The sequence below is a fragment of the Triticum dicoccoides genome, chromosome 3A (assembly GCF_002162155.2).
Source record: "Triticum dicoccoides isolate Atlit2015 ecotype Zavitan chromosome 3A, WEW_v2.0, whole genome shotgun sequence".
In the NCBI taxonomy this organism is placed as follows: Eukaryota; Viridiplantae; Streptophyta; class Magnoliopsida; order Poales; family Poaceae; genus Triticum; species Triticum dicoccoides.
The window spans coordinates 740,679,513-740,686,345 of NC_041384.1; the positions used below are offsets into that span (position 1 = coordinate 740,679,513).

Genomic DNA, 6,833 nt, shown 5'->3' on the forward strand with positions numbered 1-6,833 from the left:
CATCCAATACTCATTATATCTGATTAGTATTGTTTGTTAATATTTTGTTTTCTTACTTGTCTTCATAAATCAATTGCTGCCAGGTTTGTACACTGTTATGTTAGTTTAATCTTTTTCGCAAAAAAATGTCAGTTTAATCCTGTCAGATTATAGTATTGAGACAAAACTCAAAACATTGTGCATTCAATGTAGTAGACTGCAAGGTGTGATTAGCCTAGTAACATACACCCTATGTTCATGAATGTAAGATGTTTTCGCACTTTAATTTAAACTTTCAAAATGTCGAACATTCGTGAACATATGGTGTAATAACACATATTTTTGGGTTGTTAATTTAAATTAAGATGAATAATTAAATTTGTATTATATGGTCTGTAGGCGCGCGCAGCTGTCTCGCTTACGCCCGCTCTCGGGGCATGACAATTAAAGTGGTATTAGATCTCTAGGTTTTAGGTTGCACTGGGATAAATGGGTAATGTGTCAAATAGATTTACGACTAATTGGCAACTGAAGAAAATCTGGTTTTAGCATTTGTAGTCTTACTCTATCATTGAATCTTTTATTATGGGTCGTATGAACTAAATATATTTGAGCAAATAAACTTTTGTTTTGCTTTATTTTCTATGTTATCCGACTAGTAGAAAAGTTTGCAAATTTTACGTCGCTTACTTTTGATTAAACAGTAACATGTTTTGTCGTAGGATATCCGGCGAATGAAAAATAATGTTAGTTCCTAAATATTTGGTGACCAATTTTTTTTTTTTTTGCAGGAGACTTGTAGTTAACCAGATATAGAAAATAAAATGCTCTATGCTCTTTTTTTCTTTCTTTTGCGTCTGCTCTATGTTGTTTGTTGTTGGGGTAGTAAAAAAATTAGCCAGCTAGTCACACAAATTGCATATTTTGGCTGTTATCCAAATTAATTCTTGGACATACTTTACAACAAATATCGCATGTAGTGCTGAAATATGTGCAATCAATAAAATGGTGCATCGTAAGAGATTTCGAGGACGAAATTCTTATGAGGGTAGGATGTAATAACTCGTATTTTTGGGTTATTAGTTTAAAATAAAAAGAATAATTAAATTTGCATTATCTTATATATAGGCGTGCGGCGGCTGTCTCGCCTAGGCCCCATCTTGGGACATGACAGAGAGAGTACAAGATAAACCATTTTAGGCATTGCGAACCAACCTATGGTTGGATGGTTAGAGGAACTGTGGTATCCTCAGCCCATCAGGGTTCAAGTCCTGATGCTCACATTTATTCCTGAATTTATTTTAGGATTTCCGGCGATGCGCATTCGATGATATGTCGACTCAGTCTCTCGGAGGTGCTCATAAGGTAGGGTGTGCATGTGTGTGTTCATAGAGGTGAGTTTATATGCGTTTATCGGAGCACTTGCGTCTGTACTGTGTTAAAGAAACATTTTAGGCATTTTTATTTTGCCTCAATGAAAGCAAAAGTGTTATGGCCCGATTAGCGTGTACTGATCATTGTCTCGTTTTAGTCCCAAAAAGGGGAAGTCAAAGATGCCCATAGACTAAACACACAAAAGAAGACACCCCACCAAACCTACTCGCTAGAGGCCTAGAGCTCTGCTGATCCAAACGCTTGGGCGACTTTTTGTGGAACATAGCCGCTCGGGTCCGCAAAAATCCGGGGACAAATTCCACCACTGCTACATTTCTCCTACAGTAGCCTTTTGGCCTATCTAAGAGCGTCTGACCAGTCTACACGCATGCCCTTGGACTGCTCGCGCTCGGCGCAGCTACCTACCAGCACGCATATAAATATGCCAATGGCATTGGTTCCCAACACACACAAAACACAAGCTTCCTTCAACCATGGCTCTCAGGAGGACCGGGGCTGCGTTCCTGTGCGTGATCCTGGCCACGGTCGCGGTCGCGCCGGCGCGGCGCAGGCCGTGCTCGCCGCCAGAGGTACCAACTGTTGCTTCTCTATTTCATTTGCCTAATTGTCCATTGGTGCTCACCGGTTCGGAAGAACAATCTTTCAGTTCAAGTGTCTAGTTCTTCTTCTCTTGTTTTAAGAAATTTGTATAAACTCAATCTGATGAGATGTCCTGCCTGCCTGGGCGTGAACACCACTGCAGGTGATTTAAGCACTGTGAAGCGAGACAGCATGACACCGTATCGGAATATCTACCAGGCACCTTCTTATGCGGCGCCGACGGGGCCACTCCCAGGATATCCTCCTCCAAAGTAGTCTGGAGCCTTGGAGGCGATCGACAGTTGAAGCACGGGAATACAAGTGCAGCGAGTATGAATAAATTAGTTGCCGAGGGTGTACTCGGTGTTGATATATAAACATAGTGATGCACTGATGCTCGATTGTACATCGTTCCATTCACCTCTCCGAATAAACGCCACCGAATGACTCTGTTGTTAGTCGTTCTTTTCAGATTTGTGAGGGTTTGTGTCCTGCTTAGAAAGACGAGACGGCGGCGGCTCCCTGAAGATGGAATAAAGGTCTTCCCGCCTAGCTCCCGTTCCAGTGGTGCGTCTAACATCGTTGGTGGGCGTGTGGAGGTGTGTCTCCGGCGGATCTATCCTCGGTGGATTTGCTCGGATCTGGTTGTTTTTCGTCTATATTCGTGCGTCTTCGGATTGGATCCTTTCGATCTACGTTATCCTTCATCGATGGCGGTTGTTGTTCTGGTGCGCTGGTCCTATGAGGCCTTAGCACGACGACTTCCCGACTGTCTACTACAACAAGTTGTGCCCGACTCCGGCGAGGGAGGGCAATGACAGCGGCGCGCCTTCGGTTCGCTTCAGTGCTTGTAGTCGTCGCTAGATAGTCTACGGACCTGGATGTAATTTTTATTATTTCTGGTGTTTGTTATACCGCCATGATTAACGATGGATAGATTGAAAAATTTTCGAAAAAAATGACATATGCATGTGTGCTTGCCGTAGGTGCATGCGCACAGGCCAGAGTCTGTCCTGGTCGTTAAGTCGCTTTATGGGCAAAGTTGTTGTGTTAAATAAAAATGCAGCATGCATCAATGGATTAGTTACCGAGCCTGTACCCGCTATAGATACAACCATGGTGGTGCACAATTAATTACATATTATCATGTGCTTCCCATTTGCGAATATTCTTTTATTGCGAGAAAACTTCCAATCTATTTATCTTCGGTCATGAAGTACAACGAACATCAAATCACATCCAGATTTGTAGACCATCTAGTACTGAAGCAAGCCGTAGGCGCGCCGCCGTTATCATCCTTCCTTGCCGGATTCAACCAAAACTTGTTGTAGTAGATAGTCAGGAAGTCGTCATGCTAAAGCCCCATAAGATCAGTGCACCAGAATAGCAATTGCCCCCGACGAATAGTAGCATAGATCGGAAAGATCCAACCTGAAGAAACACATACGTAGACAAACTAGGACCAGATCCGAGCTATTTCACCAAAGACAGATCCGTTGGAGACACATCTCCACACGCCAACCGACGATACTAGGCACACCAGCCGGACAGGGGGCTAGGCAGTGGAATCTTATTTCATCTTCAGGCAGCCGACGACGTCTCATTTCCCTAAGCATGACATAAACCCTAACAAAGCTAGAAGGAACATCTAAAAACGAAGCTCTCCTGCCGACAAGGACCGGAATCCACCGTGTCCCATTTGCAAATAAACGCCGTGGAACGGCATGCATGCTTGTGGTGCGTGTTGTTCAGAGTCTATTGTGCTCCTCCAAGTTGTTTGAATCGCTTCACCACTATAACGCATCATATAGAATTACATGGAATTTTTCACAAGTCATGTGTTCTCTTACAAAAATTAATGTGGGTCTCAAGTGTCCGCGTGCTTTCCTACTGTCTACTACAATATTTTCTTTTCGAGCTCCGATAAGGAAGGGGTCATAACGGCAGTGCCCTTCGACAGGCTCCAGCGTTAGTTGTTGTTGCTAAGTGATCATTAGATCTAGATGTAATTTTTGTTATCATAATATCTAACTAGCACACCAGATCGTTTTGACAAAACTGCCGAACGACCTGGTTGCACTTCGATCTGGATCGCTCGATCCATACGGAGTGCTCTTTCCCCGACCTCCCGCACCGATTCCTTCGACCACGACGTCGCGCGTCGGCTCCTCCCCTGCCCCACACCCACACCATGCGTCGAAGGCCGACCTCCCGACAACCACCGTGCCCCAGCCATCTACCTCCTTCCTAAGCGCTGCCGGCCGGGCTGCCAACTACTACCGCGGACACAACCAACTACCTCCACCCGACGGTCCGCCGGCCCGGCTAACAACAACCACCGCGCCCCCAACCAACAGCCTCCACCCAATGCGCCGCCGACCAGCCTTCCGAACACAGACACAACCCCAACCCAACGACCTTCGCCCAACGCGTCGCACCCTGACTTCCCACTATACCAACAGCCGATGCAACCCTCTAGGCTCCATCCCATCCGCAATCACGCTCCACAACGACACAGAAATCATCGCGCCGTGTAGTTCCACTTCGCCGGAGTCTCTAGTCCACAGGAGGAGAGGTTGCCACCCGGTTGCCTGCCTCCGAGCATCTCGGTGGCCGGCCTTCGTGTGGCTCTGTGTCGTCCCTCAGCGATTCACCTCTTCAGGAGTTCCACACCAACAAGCTAGGGCTGACTACAGCGTCTCCGGAACTCCACCTCCACACGTACTTCTGTGCTCCACTCCACCTCTCCAGGAGTGTGACCATTCCGTTCCATGGCATCTCTGCCACCACCGACTCCCTAAGAGCATCTCCAACAGGCATGCTTCGCCTCGGCGTGGTATAATTCTTTTACAGCGCCAAAATAGTCTTTTTGCGCGCGGGAGCAACGAAGCGGTTTTCCAGATGCACAAAAACACGGCACCCAACACGGCAGCCCCACCTGCGTGAGCCCGCGCACACAATCTGGCGCCACAATTTTGCAACGCAGCAGCCCGCGCGCACACACGTGCGCTAAATCTTTTTGTGCGCCCTACATTTTACAGATTCTGCTAGAGCGTTGTTTTCTGTCTCCGACGCACAAAAGAAAATTGTTTTTAGCTCGTGAGGCATTTTTGAATGCAGGTTGGAGATTGTTTAAGTCCATCCCACTGCTGCCCAGGATCCCCGTCCCTATTGCCACCATATGAAGCGCTCGCGGTTCGCGTGCATGCGCATGGGACTTTGCTACGTGAAAGCTACTGTTTTAGCCAACTTTGGATTCATAGTTGTCAGTGTCCTGCTTTAGTCAACTCAACAGGAAGCTCACGATCTGAGAAAACAGTGGGAAACTTCATGTTTCTGCATATTGTGTTGTGTTTGCTTTCGTGCCCCATGGGTGCTTGTTTAATACCTATAAGGCTAAAGTTATCGCGGTGTTTTTTGCATTGATGGTTTTGATTTGTGATAAAACTATTGAAAACATACGGTAGTAACTTATGTGTAAATAGGATGCTAATATAGACACTGGATACCTGCTTGCTTATGTACAAAACAAAGCAGTAACTTTTGAACAGGAGGAAATTGCTGTCGAAAAACATACCCTGGTAACTTCAGTATAAATAGCATCATAATATACGAAGCGCGGACCTGATAACTTCGTTGAGACACCAACGTAACTTTGATGGGGAAAAGTTGTTCAAAAACCATACCGACGGGGAAAAAGTTGTAAAAAAAAACTTACCCCGATAACTTATATTTAAATAGCATGATAATATATGAAGCGAAGACTAGATGATTTATATGAAAATAACATGGTAATATACGAACTGCATACCCCATGACTTAAGTGCAAAAACCATGGTAACTTTGACCAAATAAAAATTAGTTGTTGAAAAACATGACCCGGTAACTTAGGTGAAAATAGCACGGTAATATCAGAACCACATGTATGATAACATACTTACAAACACCGCGATAACTTTGACGAAAGGGAAAAAAGTTGTTGGAAACATAAGCCCGTAACTTACGTGAAAATAGCATGATAATATACAAACCGCATACCCGATAACTTACATATAAACACCATGATAATTTGACCAAAGGAAGAAAAGTTGTTAAAAACACCCCCGGCAACTTATGTGAAAACAGCACGGTAATATATAAACCACATACCAGATAATTTACATACAAATATCACGCTAACTTTGACCAAAAAGAGAAAAAAAATTGTTCAAAAACATTCCCTGATAATTTATGTGAAAATAGCACGGTAATATATAAACTGTATCCCCAATAATTTACATGCAAACAACGTGGTAACTTTTAAAAAGGAAAAAGTTGTTAAAAATTTGACCACTGGCAACTTATGTGGAAATAGCATGATAAATTGCATACCATACTCTTAATAACTCATGTAGCCCATACATGGTAACTTTTGACCCGAAAAAAAAAGTCGGTGGAACATACCAACATGGAACCTAGTTTCAAAGGTCTCGTTGCGGCGAACCTTTTATGTGTAAACGGTTCCGGCATCGGACCGACGGTTTGAGCTACAAAATATTTTGAATTTCTGGAATATTCACTAGTGCAGAACCGGGCAATAGCACCGGTTCGTAAGGCCCTTTAGTGTTGGTTCCATAACCGGCACTAAAGTGTGGGCACTAAAGGCCCCTCCCTTTAGTACCGATTCAGCACGAACCGGTGCTAAAGGGCAACCACGTGGCACGAGCCAGCTCCGGGGGCCGGGAGCCCTTTAGTACCGGTTGGTAACACCAACCGGTACTAAAATGTTTGGGTTTTTTTTGGTTTTATGATTTCTTTTTCATTTAATTTTGTGTTTTCCATTTTAATTCTTTTTCGTTTGCTGGTATTTTACGATACTACACATTGTACACGTTATGCAT

General features: G+C 44.4%; 1 long non-coding RNA gene across 1 annotated transcript; it reads left to right on the forward strand.

The window, feature by feature from the left end:
- Window positions 1–1,773: 1,773 nt before the first annotated feature.
- Window positions 1,774–2,428, forward strand: LOC119273588. The gene is made up of 2 exons (XR_005134917.1): window positions 1,774–1,943; window positions 2,117–2,428. It is a non-coding gene; the product is annotated as an uncharacterized LOC119273588 (long non-coding RNA).
- Window positions 2,429–6,833: the final 4,405 nt, after the last annotated feature.